The sequence below is a fragment of the Lynx canadensis genome, chromosome D1 (genome assembly GCF_007474595.2).
Source record: "Lynx canadensis isolate LIC74 chromosome D1, mLynCan4.pri.v2, whole genome shotgun sequence".
Lineage (NCBI taxonomy): Eukaryota > Metazoa > Chordata > Mammalia > Carnivora > Felidae > Lynx > Lynx canadensis.
The window spans coordinates 103,219,866-103,241,591 of NC_044312.2; the positions used below are offsets into that span (position 1 = coordinate 103,219,866).

The 21,726-nt window shown below is 46.6% G+C and overlaps 1 pseudogene; it reads right to left on the reverse strand.

Moving 5' to 3' along the window:
- Positions 1-20,442: 20,442 nt before the first annotated feature.
- On the reverse strand, positions 20,443-21,411 carry LOC115526411 (annotated as a pseudogene).
- Positions 21,412-21,726: the final 315 nt, after the last annotated feature.

Sequence of the window (21,726 nt, forward strand, 5' to 3'; positions counted from 1 at the left end):
AGCTCTTCTCCATATCAGGCCACTCGTCCTCAGGGCGCCTCTCACATGCAGCATCATCTGAAGGGAGAAAGAGAAACTGGGTCAGAGAACATAATGGGGAAGCTTCTGGAAACTTTCCCGTGGTCAAACAATTATATGGCTACTGATGGCTTTTCCGGTAGGTCCTGTGTATTTCAGTCTTGTTACGGTGGACCTTCCAGGCTGCTGATGTCCTCAGATTGAAGGCTGAAGACACAGATGGTTGAAATCCTGATAGCAGCTGTTCATCATGCATCAAACTATAGTGAAATAACATTGACACAATAACCTATGGAAGCTCTAACTCCTCTCTGGGCTTCATCCCTTTGAATCGAACCTCCATTGTGCTCGTGTCATAATTAGTAGTGATGGCTAACTCATTCATGCACTTATTCATTCAGTAGCCCATTTAATTTAAGGAATTTCAATGGGTTGCTTACTATGTACACAGACTCTTTCTATCTCTTCCTCTTTTTTAATGGAGGCACCTATGTCTAAATCACTCCTTTGATAGAAATGATCAGAACTTTGCTTTCCATAGTGATTTTAAGGATAGGTTTTGTGACTGGAGCGCTGGAGTGGTCAAAGGATCTCATTTAACCCTTTTCTTTGACTGGGTAATGTCTTCATGTTCTAGATGCTTGATTCTATGCTCTAATCTGCAAGTTCAAGGCTGACTTCTTATTTACCATTTCTGTCATCCTCTCTTTAGCATCTGGTGTCTCTTTCTCAGCTTCATTCAGCAGTGCCTTTCTCTTTAAATGGGCAAAAAGTATCCTCAAAGTCCCTGTCTTTCCCACGCTAAAAATTTCTGGTGTGACAGAAGGCCTTCCCCATCCTGTGGCTTCAACGATTTCCTGGATTCTGAGCCTGTTCCTCCTGTATTCTCTCTCAGTATGTGGGTTGCTTATCAATCTCCCCAAACACACTGAAATGCACTGCTTCTCCACTTAAGTAATTCTGTGTCTCCCAGTTCTTGCAGAGTAGGGTCCACGATCCTGAGTCTGGCAGAGAAGGGCCTCTGTTATCCAGCCCCCTGCATCCTGCGTCTCTCATCAGGGACTATGCTCAAGTCACTCTCTGCTCCTTATTGCTCTCCTGTCTTGAACCTTTGCTAATGTGTTCCTTGGCCTGGACTATCCTTGTCATGTTTCATTGCCTCAGCAATCCCACTTGTTGCTCAAGTGAAAAGTCCTCCTACAGACCCTTTGTTAGAATTAATTGTTCCTCTGCAGTCTCATGGTTTGATGTTTGAACTTTTATTAAGGCAATGGATTTCACTTTATAGTCTAGTTCCTTTACCGTGTCAGGTCTGGGGACACAAGGATCACCTCCTTGAAGAGATCATAAGCTCTGTGGGTCTAGGGGCTGTGCTTCATTTGTTGTTATCACCCTTGCACCCAGAACAGTGGCTGCATACAGTAGGTGCCAGTTAATATCTGCTGAATGAACGGCATCTTAGCAAAATGCAGATTAGGTCAATAGAGGGATTTTTTTCCCCAATATTTACAGAATGGCTACGATGTGTCAGACGTGAAACTAGGCACAGAATTTGGACAAACTCATCGTTGTTGAAAGAACTAATAGCCTTAGATGCCTTTAATGTAGCAAGTGGGAAGGGCATCTTGACAAAATCTTTTTGATTTCCTCTTGCCTGGGTTTTTCTTTCCCAGTAAAGGAGTCTTCCCATCATGTGACTATCAGGTCTTGTCTGAAGTCTACCCTGGCTGCAGGCTGGACCCTCTGTATAAGGGCAACCTCTTTCTTACCCGGTGTCATGGTCATCTCTCCTTTGGGGCAGGCAATGCAACTGTAGCAGCAGTTTGACTTCTCAGATATGATTGACTTCCTGGTTCCCACAGGACATTTTTCTTTTTTTTAATTTTTTTTTTCAATGTTTATTTATTTTTGGGACAGAGAGAGACAGAGCATGAACGGGGGAGGGGCAGAGAGAGAGGGAGATACAGAATCGGAAACAGGCTCCAGGCTCTGAGCCATCAGCCCAGAGCCTGACGCGGGGCTCGAACTCACGGACCGCGAGATCGTGACCTGGCTGAAGTCGGGCGCTTAACCGACTGCGCCACCCAGGCGCCCCTCACAGGACATTTTTCATTGCAGATTGAGGTAGGGACCTATTCACGAGAGGCGAGACAGTGCTGGGGAGACTTCATGGGGGACTGAGCAGCATCTGTGAATTCAGGTCTTGGAAGAATTACCAGCAACATCTACCTTACTAGGTCCCTTCCTCTCTTCTTTGCTCCTCCCTCTCTTTTCTTTACCTCCTTCTCCTTTCCTTTCCTCTTCACCTTCTCTCCCTTTCCTGCTTAGGTAGTTACCAATGTGTTCCATGTTTCAGGTACTGTGCAGGATATTAGGGAAATAATAGGTAACAATGAACTCTTAGAAGAGAAGAAGAAAGGAACAGAGATGAACTACAAGTAGAGCCTGGATCAGTTAACAAAATAGCAATAACCACATACCTATCAATAATTACTTTAAATGTAAATGCACCAAATTCTCCTATCAAAGGATAGAGACTTGAAACTATAAGACTGAAGGAAAAAATAGTGAGTAATCTGGTAAACATTGGCCTAAGCAATGTTTTCCTAGATATTTTTCCTCAGGTACAGGAAATAAAAGCAAAAATGAAGGATTGGAACCACACCAAAATAAAATGCTTTTGCTCCGGAAGCCATCAACAAAACAAAAAGGCAACCTATCCAATTAGAGAAAATGTTTGTAAATGATACATCTGATAAAGGGTTAATATCTAAAACAGAGAAAAAAACTTACACAAGCCATTGCTGAAAAACAAACAATTCAGTTGCAAAATGGGCAGAGGACCTGAACAGACATTTTTCCAAAGAAGAGATACAGATGGCCAATAGACACAAGAGAAGATGTGTCTTCTCTTCTTAGGCAACATCGCCAGTCATCAGGAAAATGCAGATCAAATTGAATTACATTGGAAGTTATATATACTCTACTTTCCCATTTTCTCATTAATTGCCTTTGCCTTTAGCAATCTCCTTTGTTTGGGGAGCCATGGGGTGGTTTGGGAAGGTTTTGTTTGCTGAACAGTCTCTGAGTTGTGTAAGTCAATGGTCCACCCTCCCTCCCCTCCCATTGACGAAGTGATTTAAGTCGGTTCAACATAACAAATACTGCCAGGCGCTTGGAGCTGTGAGGTGCTGTGTGGATGTGGTCCTTAAGTGGGTCTTAGCTCTTATCTTTAGGAGTCCTTCTGCCCACATAATGGCTCTGTCATTTATCTGCAGCTCTTTTCCAGGAAGTGCTCTGAAGGCAAAATGTCCAACAATGGCTGTCTGTCCTCTCTGGTCTGGGAGGAAAGAGATGTTTTTAATGCCAAACATTGTCAGCATCTCCCCATCTTTGGTGAAGAAAACCTCTTCGTGGGTTCTGGGGGTGAAGCCAATCTTCTGGGCTTAATGGAGCACCTGAGGCAGGGACAGAAAGTGCAAGGAAAGAAACTGGTTAGGCACAGAACAGGCCCCATCCCTGGACTGTTCTCCCACAACCGTGCTCACCAGCGCATGGAGGAAGGCACCTCATCTTTGCACATTACAGAAAAAGAGCTCGGCTTTCTTATCCTTCAAGTCTGCCTTCATCTGCAGTGAGTAGGGGAATGGAAGTCAAGTTAATGGACATCTGGAAGTCTCAGGTGTTGCCTAAGACACTTCACACAAGGCTGGTCTTATGAATGTGGGTTCCTCCACGTATTCATAACATCGCCCCCTTCACACATGTTACGTAGCATCCTTCCTTGTGCCAGATACGATTGGTGATCAGGAAACAGAGACACTCAGAAGGCAAGCACACATTTTGCACATTTCTGTATCCCATGTTGCTCCAAGGTGCATGAACGTGCTTGTGGTAGATACTTGTGTCACACACACACACACACACACACACACACACACACACGTGTTGAATTAGGCCACTAGAACCCAGTAAGAGCATAGGAGGCAGTTTTAGCAACTATCTTGGCTAGGCGCAACGCTGGGCTTGGATATTGAGAGATTCCAGGAATTCTACCGCTTACTGAGGCTGCAGGGAGCATGGCCCAGTGCCCAGCCTCTGGAGCCAGGTTGCCTGGTGTGCCCCTGGATATGTTATTCCGCCTCTCCATTTTCTCGTCATGCCAAGGGGGCCTACCTCATAGAGTCGTCCTGAAGGTGAGAACGCATTAATACATATAAAGCGCTTGCCACATTACTTGGCACAGAAGACCCCTGAAAAGTGTTAAATATTATTACTCTTCTGGCCTTTAAAAACCTCACACTATACAGTCCCGATGGAATCACCTAAAACCCATCTTAAAGAAGCTGTGCCTTGTCTGAAAGCATCCTTTTAGCGTTAGGAGGATTTTCCTTCCGCTCTGACTTTTGTTTCTACGATTTTGGTTTCATATGGGTACTGGCGTGCTGCTGAGTATACGACAGCTGGCTTTCTGGGGGAAAAGCCAGGGCTTTTTGGGGTTCGCTGCTTTCCACGGTGAGCGGGCGCTCGCACGATTCCTGAAAGTTTTACAAACAAGGGATTCTCATTGCTGTGGGAGCCAATCCTCTCTTCTAGCTGTAGACCCCTGACATCTTTAATAATAAGGGATCTGAGCCCAGAGACTCTGGCTCTAAATGCAGTGCTCCTTTTGTTAGACCTTGCTTCCTCTGTGCTAGCCTGCGCCTCAGGGCCAGCTGGGAAGGACAGGGCGTCTGGGCTGCTCACCTGCCAAGGCCGGCCACTGCCAGCGTCAGCACAGGCGCCTCCCGGGAAAGGCCCCTCTCCTGGGGAGCAGGTGGTCGGGTTCTGACAGGCGGCCAGCAGGGCTCTGGCTGCCGGGTAGGCTTGGTGAGTGGCCATCAGGTCATGCGGCACGAAGGCAGACAGGTGGACAGCTGTCAGGTTCTCACGCCCTGTGCAATTCGGAGCCTGATGAGCCCCTTCCTTGGCGCCGGAGGTGGCAGCCCCTGACCCGTATCACCTGCATCCCTGCAGCTCCCAGAGCTTCCCCACCAGGCCGTTGCCCGCGTGCACGCCTGGGCGCAGCGCCAGCAGGAAGTCCTCAAAGCCAGGCACGAATCCCGAGTGGATGGCCAGGCTCAAGCTGCCGCTCAGCCAGGTGTGCGCTCGGGGGCACAGCACCGATGGGTTGGAGGAGAGAGAGATGGACAAGACCCACGTCCTCCCCGTCACATTCTTCTCCCAAAGGGCCCCCGCCAGCAGGCTGAAGTGGAAGTGGTAACAGGCACAGACGAAGCGGGGCTGGAGGCGACCGCGCTGGTGGGGCTGTGGATGCCGCGGTCCTGGCGGCGGATCCCCTGGGAGAAGGCCCCGCAGCCGCCCGTGCGCCTCAGCTCCTCCCGCAGCCGCAGGTCCCGCCGCTCGCAGTCGCCACTGTCATTGCCCATCAGGCCCACTCAGGTCCAGTTAAAGTGACTCGAGCGCTTGGCGGGGACCCAGGGCTGGTGGGCGCTGCTGGGCGCCGTGCAGAGGAAGGATGGGAACCCCGACCGGGCGGAGAAGGGGGGGCGTTGCTGAGATCCACGGCTCATCTGGGGGATGAAGCGGGGCCGCAGACCCGGATGGGGACACCTCACCACCCCCTGCTTGGGGTCCACCTGCCCCCAGGTGCTCTCACCTGCCGCCCTGGACCCGCCCTCACTGCTCCCCTCTCTGCCTTCGATTATTACAAACAGTTGTGTGTGTGTGTGTGTGTGTGTGTGTGTGTTTTAATTTATTTAACTTGCAAAATCTGTGCATGATTACCATTTACAACCTGATGAGTTTGGAGCTAAGTACACATGTCTGAAACCATGAGCACCACCTATACCATAAACCTATTCACCAGTCCAAAGTTCCTCCCGCCCTCTTCCTTATTATATTGGTCTGGTTTTGTGTGGTAAGAGCCCTTAGCGCACTATTTATCCTCTTGGCTGATTTTTAAAGATACAGTACAGTGTTGTGAACTCCAGGCACTCCGTGGTACAGGACGTCTCTAGAACTTAGCTTGTATAACTGAAACTTTGTGTCCTTTGACTACTATCTCCCCGTTTTCTCTCTTCCCAGGCCTGAACCACTACTCTATTATTTGCTTCTGGAAATTTGACTACACATATAACGGGGGGTGGGGGGGAGGTGAACTCACCACCCAGAGATAAAGACCTGAGTTGAGATCAAGAGTCGGAGGCTTAACTTACTGAGCTACCCAGGTGTCCCTTGACTGTTTTCATTCATCACATAAGTAGTAGGAAGTCCCATTAATCCTTCTGTGTCTGTCTTTTGTTTTTATTTATTTTTATTTTTTAAAAAAATTAAAAATTTTTAAGTTTATTTATTTTGAGGGTGGGGTGCAGAGAGAGAGGGAGAGAGAGAATCCCAAGCAGGCTCTGCATTGTCAGTGAGAAGCCCAATGCAGGGCTTGAACCCACAAACTGTGAGACCATGACCTGAGCCGGAACCAAGAGTCGAACGCTTAACCGACTGAACCACCCAGGAGCCCCTGTCTTTTATTTTTAGATATTATCTCAGCATGTCTCATCGTGCTGCATCCAGGTCTCTCCAAAGCCTATATGCTCAGGCCTGGGAAGCCAGTTCACCATAAGAAAGACAGCACTGGAAGGGGAGGGCCGCCTGGGTGGCTCCATTGGTTGAGCATCTGACTTCGGCTCAGGTCATGATCTTGCGGTTCCTGAGTCGGAGCCCCACATGGGGCTCTCTGCTTCTCGGCTGTCAGCCTGTCAGTGTGGAGCCCATTTAGGATCCTGTGTCCCCCCTCTCTGTCCCTCCCCTGCTTGCGCTCTCCCCAAAATAAGTAAAATAATTTAAAAAAAGGGCAGCAATGGACTAAAGAACATATTGTAGGAGGCCAGTGGGAGAAGCAGAGGAATAAGGTGTTTTCATGCACTGTATAATTCTTGACATTGCTTGAGAAATAAAGGTTCAAGTGAGTTAAAAAGTTGAATAATCATGAGAAAAATAGAAAGAAGCTACACAACTTCCAAAGCACTAGAAGAAAAAGAAAAGTTCAAAAAAATTAGGAAATTTCAAGAAAGGACAAGACAAAAAAGCATAATGAATAGAAAACTATCATAACAGAAGTGAATGAGAGCATAGAAATGCCTTCTAGCTAACTAAATAAAAAGATTTTCTGCCATTTCTAGTATTATGTCTTTAACCTTTTTTATGGAAAGTTATGACAAAGCCAAGGAAACAGAAAGTCACATAAGAGGGCAGAATAACATCACACACACCGGCCATCAGAGCAAATGTAAAAGGTTCAGTGACTCCAGTTTAGAAGAGTGTAGTGTGTTTTTCATTTGGCATCTAGACAAACTCTATAGCCTCCTACATCCTTGCTACAAAAGCAATTTATTTTTATGCCTTTGTAAGAATTTTCACATAAATAAAAAAACTGGAAAAAGCAATCCTCAATCAGCTAAGTGTCCTGATTGCTGACTGAGAGGCCAAGGTCACCCTCACCGAACGTTTCCATCTGGAACCTTGAGGCTACATTGTTCTGCCCCGACTCCTCCTGCAGCCGACCCTTCGAGAGCCAGTCGGTGCTCCCGTGTTACAGCTCTCTGGGCTCATGCTTGTCTTCTTGTCCACAGGGTGAGTGCGTGCAAGGTCAGAGCCATGGCCTCATATGTGCCTCATGGTAAGTGCAGTTATGGCACAGAGCTGTATGCCATGAGTAGTGTGCTCAGTAAAAATTTGGAAATAAGGACCAGTCCTACAATAGGCAGCATTTGTGCTTAGGTGAGGTTCTCTCCTCCTTGCTTCTGTACCTGTTTTTACTCCTGGAGTCTGGTTGCCTGGCTTTGAACCCCGAACTACTACTTACTAGCTGTGAGAATTGGGGCAAGTGACATTTCCTCTTTGAGTCTCAATTTCATAATCTGTAAAATGGAAATAATAATACCTACCTTCCAAAGTTGTGAGGATTAAATGAGATAATGAAAATAATGATAATAATACTAATAATAGGAAATACTGATATATAACTTACTATAAGTCATTTTCCTGAGTGTTTTACCTGTATTGACTCATTTAATTCTCCTAAATATTTGATACATGTAAAGTATCTAAAAAGCAGTTTCCGCTAAGGAATTATTCAAGAAAGGATAGATACAGTTATTATTAAGTCATATATGATTATTAGGTCATCATTAGCCAATGATGCATACAGAAGAAAGCATGTGACAAACTCATTTATACTAGGGTGTGAATGGTTGACAATAGCCATCCATCACTGAAGAACAGCTACTGAGGGTTAAGTGTCTGCATCTCACTGGATGATTTTTCATTTGGGGCATCAGGGAAATCCAGGAGAGAAGATATTTAATATTTCTTGGGGTGTCTTTTGAAGCTCGCAAGTAATAGTCATGTAACTTATTTCCAGGCCTGGTGAGGAAAAATAAGGATTTTGCAACTGGAAAACGATTTGATAAACATTGCTTCCTTGCCTAACAGATCTGATACACACAAAAGATCAAATAAAAGTCAGGTCCAGGCAGTTGCTTCATAGAAACATCATGAAATCCTGCAGTATGGTTGGTCACATGTCCAACTTTCCAGCTTTCTGAGAAGGGTGGGGAGGAGGAATGAGGTCATCCTGGCCTGGGCTATAAATCTTGAGTGTGATGATCAGCCCTCGGATCATGGGCTGTTAGAGCACATGTGTCCCAGGTTATTTAACTAACCAACCAAAAATTACAGGGGTTTGGCCCAAGGTTGGCAAAGTTTTATTCTATCACAAAAGTTTGTTGGAAAAAATAAAACCTACAATAGCCAACACGTGGAAACAACCTAGATGTCCGTCGATGGATGAATGACTAAAGGAGCTGTGGTGTGTATATATAATGGAATATTATTCGGCCATAAAAAAGGAGGAAATCCTGCCATTGAGACCACATGGATGGGCCTCGAGGGCATTATGCAAAGTGAAATAAGCCAGACACAAAGACATGTACTGTATGATCTCACTTCTCTGTGGAATCGAAAACAAATAAAAGACAAACCCTGACAAACTCACGGAAAAGAGACCAGATTTGAGGTTGGAGGGGAGGGGGAATTGTAGGGGAGGTGTCAAAATGTAGAAACTTCCAGTTCCAAGGCAGGCAAGTACTGGGGATGCATATACAGCGTGATGACCGTGGCTGACACCGCTCTAAGGCACGTGGGAAACTTGTCAAGACACTGAATCCTGAGAATTCTAATTATGAGGAAAAAAGTGTTTTTTGCTTCTTTTGCTTTCTCTTTTCATCGTATTTATAGGAGTCGCTGGGTGCTAACTGAACTTCTTGTCGTCGTTTCGCAGTGTGTGTAAGTCAAACTATCATCCTGTACACCTTGAACTTACACGGTGATGTATGCCAATTATACGTCCATAAGACTGAAAAAAGGAAAAAGGCAACCACTGATGGAAGAGGGCTGGCAACCTCACGCTGACACGTAGGGACCGTACCTTTTCTTTGTCGTGTTGTTGCGAACCAGAGAAAGCATCGCGACGGACCAGCACCCGTTTGTGGACAAGCCCTAGGGACCCACCCACCCAGTCCAGTACCAGAAACTCCATTTTGTGGAAGAGGAAGAATCCAGGCTCAGGGTCACAGCCTGTGATGTCTCTACCCAGTTGCAGCTTTGTTCTGGGGCACCCAGCCGGAGCTTGCTACCGGTTTCCTCTCTAGATGCATCCGCACCTGAGGGGCTCTGCAGGACAGCAGCTCAGCCGTGGGCTCCGACTCTGGGCAGGTCACATCGCCTACCACCCCCAGGAGCAGCGGCTGGGGGCCACGGCGCAAGTTGGGCGTGGGGCGGGGCTGGTTGGAAAGCAGGGCCAGGGTGCTCCCCAGCGCCAGAGACCCCGAGATACGGGAATCATGGATCCATCTTAGGCAAGACAGACATACACAAGCAGACAGACAGGCAGAAATGCAGACAGGCACTCAGGTGTGGGAAAGACAGGGAGACAGACGTGCAGGGGCTGGCGGCCGTGTACACGGGCACACAGATGGACAAACACCTGCAGAGACAAACGGCCCCAGACACAGCAGAGAGCCCTGAGTGAGCGCGTGAACAGCTACCCCGCCTCTGACAGAGACCTAGGCAGGGAGAAGACAGACAGACGTGGGGTGGGGTGACATTGTTCTGGCTGCATAATTCCTGGGCATCTTTCTGGGGTGACCCCACAGATTGCAGGTTGAAATGTGGCGAGAAACCAGGGTGGCCTTGGGAACAGTTCAGACGTCTGTGGAAGCCAGGCTGGCGGAGCCCCCCGCGGACAGGCATGGGCCTGGGGCTGCCTTCCCTCTGGCCCCACGAACGGCCCCTCCGTGCCTCTTCCCAGGGCTCTGGTGCCGTGACTCTGAAGCCATTCCCAGGCCGCCTGCTGTGGAGCTCTTCTCTCCCTCAGACCCAAGGAATACTAGCGTGGTGCAGAGACAGAAGGGGACTTGCCTTGGGTGGTTCGGTGACTCAGGGAGGGCTGGGAGTAGGACCCAGTCTGACACCCAGGTGCTTAGAGCCAAGGGCTGTCCCTGCCAGGGGCCTGGGAGGGTGGATGGCAGATCTAGGGCTCCCCAGCTGCCTCCAGTGATCAGAAGGCACCCCTTTCCCCCTCTCTCCCTCCCCAGGTGGCCATCCTGTCTAGGGATAAGGCCTGGACCCACCGTTGGCACAGCGGCTGCTCCGGAGGCTTCTGGAACCTTACTCGTGGCTGATCCAGCACTGCGTGTAAGGGCGTCACGGCCCCGATGAGCACGTCTCCTTTGGTGGAGAAGACGTCTGAGGTCCCTGGACATTGGCAGGTAGCCAGGGGCCTGGACAGTGTGGCCCCCGGGCCCTGCCAAGAGCAGGGCCACCAGGACGACTGCACAGGCCATGTTGGCTGTCCTTTCCTGTGGGCGTGTGGCTGGGGGGCCCCTGGTGTCAGACCCCCTGGGCCTGGCCTCCTCAGGGAGGCTCTAGGCACGTCAGCTGAGTCTTCAGGGGACCCTGGAAAGACGGTGAGTGAGTGTGGCTGAGCTCCTGGCCTTTGTCCTACATGCCTGTTCTTCCAGAGTTGGGCAGCGTTCTGTGACCCCTTGCCTCACTTGTCCTCACAGCTACTAACCCTCCTTACTTGCTGGCTGAGGTCCTGCAGAGACAGCCCCGCCGCCCGGGGGGGCAGGCAGCGTGCCCTGCCCACCTGCACCTCCTCCCTTCTGGGGACCCTTTTAAGGGGGCTTGTGTCCATGAAGTCGTCGACCTCCCTGCCCCGGGGCCCCTGGGCCTGCTCACACCCCGTAATCTTCAAGCCAGAATCACCGCCGTGATGCGCAGGGGAGGCCGAGGCCTCCAGGGAGCCAGGCTGCAAAACACACACCATTGAAACAGCCTGTCATCTGCGGCCACAGGCCTGAGTGTCCCTGGGCTGGGTACAGTCGACATCATGCTCACGGAGGGACACAGCCAGGGAGGGCCGGCCTTAGGGTTCAGCTTCCGTGTGTTTGGGGCCTGAATACTACCCCAGCTGTGCTGTCAATGCTCTGAGAGCTCTCGGGCAATTCACTTCCTGTCTCTGGGACCTCAGTTTTCTCTTCTGTGACAGGGAAACATTGGCATCAGCAGGTGGTCCTCAGGCTGTTTCAACAGCAAAGTCTGTAACACACCAGGAAGAAGCTCAGTGCATGACGTCGGGGGGCGGGGACGGGTGGAGATGCCCTCTGGGCTGCAGGGTCAGCGGCCTCCAGTTTTGCCTGCTGGGCCCCTGCACCTCCCCCTGCTTTCTTGGCACCCGGAGGCCACCTGCAAGGACCACAGTTTGAGGCCTCGGGAAGAATTGTCTCTGAGGCTCCTTACAGGTCTGAGTCTACTTTCCAAGTGGGCATCATGGGGCGAGCATGGGGACCGTCACAACGCTCGGCCTGGGAGGCACTGGGCTGAGGAGAGGCCGGGGGAGTCCAGCCTCAGGCTCAAAGGGGGGCTTTGGGACCATGCCCTCTGCATCGGGGACTAGCAACACCGAATGACAGGAACCATTCATAAACCGACAACTGGCTCCGCGAGCCCAGCTGGCAGGCATTCGATGTCCGCGGGCCTCGCTTTCCTCCCCTTAAGGTGGGAGCCATGGTGTGCCTTCCTGGCTCGCTCGGCCGCTGAGAAGCTCAAGTGTGATCCTTAGGCGTCTGAAAGAGGCCTGGAAATTGTCAATGCTTTGAGAAGGAAGGCACGGCTCTGCCAGGATGGGAAAGAGCGACGGCAGCGTGGACGACGTGTCACTGGCAGGTCCCAGGGGTGCTGGTGGGGGTCCGGCTGGGGCGAGCCGGTTGGCCTGAAGGGGGCGCCAGGGAGTAGGAAGCCTTCTGGGCTTGAGCTCAGGGTCCAAGAATATAAACCAGGCAGGCCCCCTGCTTCTTAAAGTTTTATTGAAACACACCTGCCATCTTTCGTGTCAGTATTGCCTAGGGCTGCTTCCTCACTAGGACGCAGCTTTTGAGCAGCTGCCACAGAGACCGGTCAGCCCACGATGTCTAGAATATTTACTATCTGGTCTTTAAGGAAAAGTTTGTTGGATGCTGCTTTCAAGCTAGCTTTTACTTTATTTTATTTTATCAAAAAAAATTTTTAATCTTTATTCGAGAGAGAGAGAGAGAGAGAGAGAGCACGCGTGCACGCACATGAGTGGGGGAGGGCCAGAGCGAGAGAAGGGACACAGAATCTGAAGCAGGCTCCAGGCTCTGAGCTGTCAACACGGAGACCAACAAGGGGCTCGAACTCACAAGCCATGGGATCATGACCTGAGCTGAGGTCGATGCTTAACCGACTGAGCCACCCAGTCACCCCTACTTTATTTTATTTTTAAAAAAATGTTTTTAATTTTTAGAGAAAGAGAGAGCACACGAACAGGGACGGGCAGGGTGGGGGGGAGGGGACAGAGGATCTGAAGCAGGCTCTGCGCTGACAGCAAAGCCCCTAATGTGGGGCTTGAACTCATGAACCGTGAGATCTTGACCTGAGCTGAAGTCAGATGCTTAACCAACTGAGCCACCCAGGAGCCCCACACTAGCTTTTCCTTTATGAGAAATATAAGAAGTGAGTGACATTTGTGAGTTTCCTATTGGTGAGTAACAAATTACGCAAAACGAGCATCTTAAAATGACACACATTTAGCATCTCGTAATTTCCAAGAGGCAGGAGGCAGACAGTGTGTTTTCTGCCTCCTCTGGGCGGGGGCGTCTCCCGTGACTGGAATCAAGGCACTGGGTGGGGCATCCATTTCATGAGGATGGCATCTTGAGGGGCAAAGTCCCCTTCCAGGCCCCATCTGGTTGTGGGTGGGATTCATTGTGTGCAAGTTTTGGCCGCGGGCCCATTTTTCCTTGTTAGCTGTTGGCCAGGGCTGGTCTTGAGCCAACTCTCAGGTCTCCACTGTGTGGCCTTGCCTCTCAAAACATGCCAGCTTCCTTCATCAAGGTCAGCAGGAGAACATCTCTGTTGCTTTACATGGGGCCCAACTAGGGGCCTGAACTCATGACCCTGAGATCAAGACCTGAGCTGAGATCAAGAGTCAGACTCTTACTTGACCGAGCCACCCAGGCGCCCGAAAAATACAGCTTCTATTTGATGGAAAAACCATTGTAACTTGTTTGGATGTGTAATAGATTATATGTATTATGACTGATTCCAAATATATTTCTTGTTCCGGAAGTTCCATAATTCAGTAAGAGTATTGCTTTTATTGTGATGCTGTGCTACACTAAAATTTGTATTTTCATTATATCCCCAAACAGAACTGTTTCTGCCAGTTTGATATTTTCTGCTGAATTTACAACTGTGTTCACAACAATGTTAGATATTTCATCTCTGACGGAATGAACTTTCAACAGCTTTATTCTGATAGGTTGGATGGGAAAATTTATTAGAAATAACAGATGATCTCCCGTCTGACGCATTTAATGCCACCGATATGAAACTGTCATCATTTTACTGTGGGTAAAATTGTTCTTTTCTTTTGACGCCAATACGTTACCAAGTGTTGCTTTGATTTTTTTGGGTGTACGTGTGTGCACGCACACAAAAAATGGGAATGAGATAAATGAGCGAAGTGACCTTTGATGGGAACGGAAAGTCTTGCTTCCGAGAGTGCAGTGTAAACACACCCATGATTTTCAGTCATTTCCGTCTGGCACAGTCTCTGAAAACACGTGTTGATGTGTCTTCAGCAGATTTGCGTCTTCCACTTTTCAAGTCCTTGGAGGCATCACCATGACTCCCACAGCGGGGGATAAATGCTGACAAACATCTTGTGCAAAATACATGCTCATCATCAACTTTCTTGAGCAACACACGCTTCTGTTTTTGTTTTGGTTTTTTTTTGTTTGTTTTTTTTTTCCTTTATTGCTATGGCAAGTGCTTATTGCAAAATATAAAAGTGATACCAAACAATAAAACATATTGCTGTGGTCTTCTACCCTGCAAACATGGACCAAACCACAGAAATGAAAGCTTTCAGATTTGTATATGCTCCACTGCATGGTCTCTTAGTCCCCGTTTTCGCACGCTGTGCATTTATGCTTAAGTGCCTACCCATGGAAAACCTGTTGGCTTCACGCGCTCTGGCGTGGGCCACGTACAGCTGGCTGGCACACCAGTGGGTGCCAGGGGGGTGCAGTGTTCAAGGTCTCCCTCACCACCACCCTAAACCAGAGAAATGACCCAACCTAGATCCTTGTGCCTGAGTGATTTTTTTTCTAAAGCAGTGGGCACCTTGTGTGATGTCGGTGGACAAGAGATTTCAGTCTAGAAAGAATCAGGGAAAGACAGATGAGAAATGGCTGATTTTTCTTTCAGATTTAAACACGCGTCAAGGCGACAACTCCGTTCACTGTATGCGTGTTCCACACACTACTAGGTCCTAGCATGGCAGACGCAAGAAGTATAGGTTGGAAGTCTACTGAACTATTATCCAAAAATGTGTGAATTCTGAGACAAATGCTACATTGACTAGGATGCCAGGACAGCAGATGCAATAAAGGCTCCCCTGGGAGAAATTTGAAGTTGTGAAAGTGCTTTTCCTTCCTTCCTTCCTTCCTTCCTTCCTTCCTTCCTTCCTGCCTTCCTGCCTTCCTGCCTTCCTGCCTTCCTGCCTTCCTGCCTTCCTTTCTTCCTTCCTTCCTTTCTCCCTCCCTTCCTTCTTCCCTCCCTCCCTCCCTCCTTCCTTTCTTCTTGCCTTCCTGCCTTTCTGCCTTCCTTCCTTCCTTCCTTCCTTCCTTCCTTCCTTCCTTCCGTCTTCCTTCCTTCCTTCCTTCCTTCCTTCCTTCCTTCCTTCCTTCCCTTTCTGGGGCTCTCTCTCCTGTTTTGTAAAGTTTATTTATTTTGAGAGAGCACATGCGCTCACATGAGCAGGGGAGAGGCAGAGAGAGGGAAAGAGAGAGGGAATCCCAAGCAGGCTCCATGCTGGCAGGCCAGAGCCTGATGTGGGACTTGAATTCACAAGCCGTGAGATCATGACCTGAGCCAAAACCAAGAGTCGGATGCGTAGCCGACTGAGCCTGTAGGTGCCCCTTAATTTATTATAATCTAGTTTAAGTTAATTTTATACTGTTTCGCTTTCAATGTAAAAAGCTTATAATAGTGTAATTCCATTTGTTCCCTTCCTTTGACCTTTGTGTTATTGCTGTCATCTATTTTGTTTTCGTCTGTGTTATGAACTGTAACATACATTGTTATTTTAAGCAGTCAATAGTTTCTTGAAATTTTTGAAAAAGTGGTCCTTTATGTTCACATATATTCACCCTTTATGGTGTTCTTTTTTCCTTCCTATGGACTCACCCATTCATTTGGCACTATTTCTTTCACATTTTTATCTTAATATTCCGATTTGGTATTTCTTTATGTTCATATTTATATTTTACATCATGTTTATGCAGCTCGGGCCTGCTGCCAATGCTTCTTATCAGCTTTATTAATTTATCTGAAAATGTCTATTTCGTTGAATAGTTGTTTGCTGTTGAATGCTATTTTCACTAGGTGTAGAATTCTGGGTTATTATTTATTTTATTGTATTTTTTTAGCCTTTGAAAGATGTCATCCATTCAAACATTTCTCTTGTCACTTTTCTCTGTGCCTTTTTGTGTTACTCCAATTACATGTACGCTGGACCATTTGCTATTTTCCAAGATGTGTCATTTGGCTTTTGTGTTTTAAATATTCTTTCCTCTCTCTGCTTCAGTTTGGACCATTTCTGTTGACTTGTATTGGTGTTTATTGATTCTTTATTTTGCTGTATCCAATCTGCTCCATTTCGGATACTGTGTTATTTAGTTCTAGAATTTGTATTCTGTTAGATTTTTTTTTTGTTCCTCTGCCTTAATTCCCCATATGTTCATGCTTAAATCTGTTTCTTCTAAATTCTTTAACATATTTACGGCAGTTATTATAAAGGCCTTTAATTCCAACATCTGGATCATTATGCATCTGTGTGAATTTTTCTTTCAGCTTCGAGCCACAGTCACTGCCTCTTTCATATCTACTACCTTTTTTTATTGTGTGTTGGGCTTTGCAGATGGCCTGTTGTAGATATTCTGTAAGGCAAATGACAAAAAGAACCATAATGATGTGCTGCTCTTTTCTGCTGGTTCCAAAAAGGTCTTGCTATGAGGGCCCTTACCAATGAATTTAGCTCAATTTACAGCTAAGTTCTTGAATCTTTCATTTAGAAACTTAACGTATTTGCTGTTATAACTTTATAGAGACTTTTAAATGATTTCATGTGTAAGAATTCTCTTGGTTCCAACTTGCAGTTGACCTATCTTGGCATATTTGTATCTAACCTTAAGAAAACTCTGCTAATAGATCTGGAGAGAATGACGGTTGGTAGCATTGGGGCAGGAAGAGAATCAGCTTTGCTTTGCAGGGTAGCAGGTAGCAGTAAGGCTGTGACTAGGTCTTCATGCAAGGCAGGAAGCTCCCTTAAACAGAGAAGGAGATGATGCCTGAGCCAGCAAGGGAGGCTCGGTGGGGGGTGAGGCTGGAGGGACTCAGAGTCACCCAGAGTTTCCCTTGCACTGCCATTCCAGTGGGCTGCTAGGTTTTTCCAGTATCTCTCTTTCTCATTCTTTTTCAATAAGCGCCACAGCTTTAAGCCTAGGTGGATACAAAACTCGGTTCTGGACAAGGGGCAGTAATTTAACTGGCAGAATAATTTGGCCTCCCACAGCTTAAATATTAGGCTACTTTTCCCATTATCAGCCCTAATGCTGAAAGTGTAAAATATTTTTAAAAGAATAATAATTTATAGTCCCTAATTTTTATTCTGTGTTTTGATCAAGACTTTAGGAAATGTCATGCCATTCAATTTCCTTAAACTATCCAGTGCCTTTAGAAGCAACCACCCACCACGGAGTCTTGAATTACTCATGCCTTACCTATAACACATTATGTGACAGAGACCTCATAGTTCTCAAAGCTTTGCCTTTACTAGACTTTACATTACAGGATCAAAATCTGCTATTGTTTCACTGTTCTGAGCTATGGGAGAAGGGAGTATTAGTCTGCACCCTGTATCGTAATACTGGATAGATTCTCTCTGTTTCAGTCTGACTCAGGCAAGATAGCCAATTCTGTGATGATTAGTTTTATGTGTCGTCTTGACTGGGCCATGGGGTACCCAGATGATTTAGTTAAATGCTATTCTGGGTGTGTCTGTGAGAGTGTTTTTGGATGAGATAACATTTGAATTGGCAGATGAATAAGGCAGATTTTCCTCCTCAATATGGGTAGGTCTCATCCAATTTGTTGAAGACCTGAATAGAACAAAAGGCTCAACAAGGAAGAATTCCCTTTCCCTGCCTGACCATCATTGAGTTGAGGCATAGGTTTCTTCCTGTCTTTGAACTTGGACTCAGACTGGAATTTATACCATCAGCTTTCCTGGGTCTCCAGCTTGCTGACTGCAGATGGTGAGACTTTTCAGCCTCCATAATTACCTGACCCAATTCCATATATATATATATATATATACATATACACACATATATCTATATCTATATCTATCTATATCTATATCTATCTATGGTATAGTTTTTTGGCCATAGACTCAACGTAGCTAGGAATGTGACTTGATTCCTCCAATTTTTCCAATGGTTTCTTGCCTATAACAATCTTGCTGCTGATTTCTGTATCAATAAGATTTCTTAGTGGTAAGCAACAGACATAGACTGATTTAATTAGAAAAGGAATTTATTTAAATGATAATGGGTAGCTCAGAGAATTAGCAGGAAGGCTGGAGAAGTAAAGTCATTTCAAACCAAGAAAAGATGCCTACAAAAAGAGTAAGACTACAAAGGTGTTGCCCCAACCACAGCACCGACACAGGATGTTGGATATTTACTCTGGCACACTGGTCTCTGAGGCCCGCCTAAACCAGATGGGGGTTCTTTTTGGGTTAGAACTGTTAGAATTTGCTGATGGGTTGGATGTGAGAGAATGAGAGGAATAAGAAAATGAGGATGATGATTATAACTATTTTGTCTGGACAACTGGGTTCTCCAGGTGGTACCAGAGAAGATTTGGGAGGAGTAAGTGTTGGGGGTGGGGGATCAAGACTCTTATTTTGGGTATGTTGTGCTTGAAAAATGTATGGGTCAAGTGGGATTAGGGCTCTCTTTCCCTCTCTCATCTTTCCTCTTTCTCTGTCCTCTACCCCTCTAGTTCATGTGGCTGGAGTCATGGCCTTCTACAAAACACAAGTTACATATCTTTTTGTTATATATATATATATATATATGTATATATATATAAAAATATATTTATTATATATTATTATAATATTATATATATTATATGTATATATAATATATATATTGGCTTCAGTTAGTAGTGTTAATATTTTATATTTTTATATATAAAAGGAGTATTTTAGACTCCTTCTCATTTCACTAATAATATTCCCAAAGTACTCTGATGAATTGAGCGTGGGTGAAAAGCCCATAGGGATCCTAATGGCACTTGGCCAGGTGGCAAGTGAAAGAGTGGACCTGTTTCCCTAAATATGGGAGAGGTGGTTTGTAGAAAATGATCTGAACAATCAAGAAATAATCTGATTACTTATGATTTTATGGAATGCTGATAATCGCAGCCACAGGGGAGGCAGAGTCAATATTGCTTCGCATATATTCCATTTGTACTTTTACCTTTAACGGCTCCCTTCTAGCGAGGCGGGACTGTGTGACTCCTTCTAACCAGTGGGCTGTGGGAGAAAAGGTCCATTATGATTCTGCAGTAGTCTTTTATCCCCTGCATAATTTGCATTTTTGACAGTATAGCTATAAAATGGAGGGGCCTCTTTAAGCCAGAATCTCTGAGTGACTACGTACAGCAGAACACCCCAATTTGCATGGGGAAAGTATTATGAACAGTTTCAGATTTGATTGTTGCCACAGCAAACTCAGCCTCTTCTGACTAAACCAAACCTCCACATTGATTTTCATCCTCTTCTTTAAACATTCTTTCAATAATTCTTTCAAACAGGAAGTATTAATTTTTTTTCTTTTTTCTTTTTTTTTTTGATTAGAGGAAACTGATGTTCCAAGAGGATAAGACATTACCTGACAAGGTAATTCCATTTAAGACCGTTTGCTGTAGGTCTACCGTTGCTGACTTTGCAGCCTCTGGGAGTGAGTTTTTTGAGAGCAGAGACTGTCATGAGTCAGGTGCTGTGTTTAGGAGGAGGAGAAACAAAAGAGTTGGAGATCCAGAATGTAGACATTTGCCACTTGAAAGGCAGAGAGTAGAGTCCTGGAGATACTGGGCACCATTCAGGAAGACATAAGTGGGGGAGTAGTCAAAGGGAGCACCCTTCCTTTTACTCTTGTAATCTGTACCAATGGGACATTCCACTGGGTTCACGGTACTTTTCATTAATTTCCTCATAATGAGTTGGTCGGTTATCCATACCATAAAAGAAGAGCAAAATTCCTGACTCTCCTCCTGTTAGTATGACTCCCAGCTATAATCTTCCACAGAGAGTAAACATCAGTATCAGGGAGCACAGAGATGGCGGGATAAAGAGGGGGCAACTGGGGAGCTTCGGTGTGCTTGAGTTGAAGATGGCAGCTTGGATGTGGTAGTCAGTTCACTTATGACTGTGTCAGCTTTTTGCTCGGTGATATCAGAGACTATCCCTAGAACCCTGATAATTTGAGAGTGGGCTAAAGAGGGAGAAGGCAAAAAAAGAGAGGTAGAGAGAGTCATCTAAGTAAATTTCACCAACCTTGTGGTTTTCCCAAACTAAATTAAAAAAAAAAAAAGGTGGTAGTTCTTGCCTACTTCCTGAGTGCTACTGAAAGCTGCCATTCTTGAGGGCAGGCACTGCATGGTGTTGATACTTATCAGAGCATGAAGATCTGGGGAGAAAATGGGTCAGGATGAACCACTCTCGCCTGAAGCTGCATTCTTTGGGAACTGGATTTTACCAATGAGTTTTCTGAATGTGGAGCTTTTACATCTTTTTTCCTCAGACTGTAGATCAAGGGGTTCATCATGAGGATGACCACGGTGTAAAAGACAGACATGATCTTGTCTTCCTCTGGGGATGAGTCTGAGTGGTTTCTCTGGTACACGAAGGCAAGTGTCCTGAAGAAGAGGACAACCGTGGTGAGGCGGGAAGTGCAGGTGGAGAAGGTCTTGGCTCGTCCACCAACAGATTTCACCCTTAAAATGGCTATGATTATGAGCCTATAGGAGACCGGGATGATCAGGACATTGGCCAGGAACATGAGCTTGGCAAAAAAGAGGATGACAGTGGCACTTTGTGTCATGCTTGGCAGGCAAGCTTCAGCAGGGGTGGGAGGTCACAGAAGAAGAAGTCTGTCACAGACAGAGACGGTCACAGAAAGAGAAGGTGAGGGTGCATGTGGTACGCAGGATGGCCCCTGAGACCCCACAGACATAGGCTGCAGCCAACAATCCCCAGCAGGTGCCTGGAGTCATAGCGAGGTTATAGCACAATGGGTTGCTAATGGCAACAAAGTGGCCATAGGCCATCAAACACCCTGTGCCTGCACAGAGGGTGAAGAAAAAGAAGTGGGTATCACATTGGTCATAGGAGATGACCGTCTTGCCTGTGGCCAGTGTGGCCAGGATCTGAGGGGTGATGACCGAGGCGTCGCAGGCATCCAGTAGGGCGAGGTGGCTCAAGAAGAAGTACATGGGCGTGTGGAGTTGGACACCCTCTTGGGTCAGAATGATCATCCCCACATTCCCCAGAAGGGTGACAACATAGAAAATGAGAAACATCAGGAAGAGGGACACCGCCAGTTCAGGGTGATCTGTGAAGGCCACAAGAATGAACTCTGTCACAGCAGTGAGATTTTAGGGGGCCATAGCCTCGATGTAAGTAGGTGGCCTGAAGAGGAGAATGGAATCAGAGATTCCAGAACTAAAGGACTTTGCTTTCTTCAGTGTCAGATGTTAGGTGAATATCCCAGATATCCTCTGCTCAGAGAGAGAAGAAAATGTTTACCACCTTAAGAATCCACATCTAGCAGTTACCAGGTAACCAGTTACCTAGTTACTATGAAAGACTTTTACCTATCTCTGCACCCCTCCTGAAATCGAACCTTGGGTCAGTATTTCTTGCTTGTTATCTTTAAGACCAGAGAACCTTAGACTATCAAGACTGGGAGGGACCATTGTAGAGTCTCT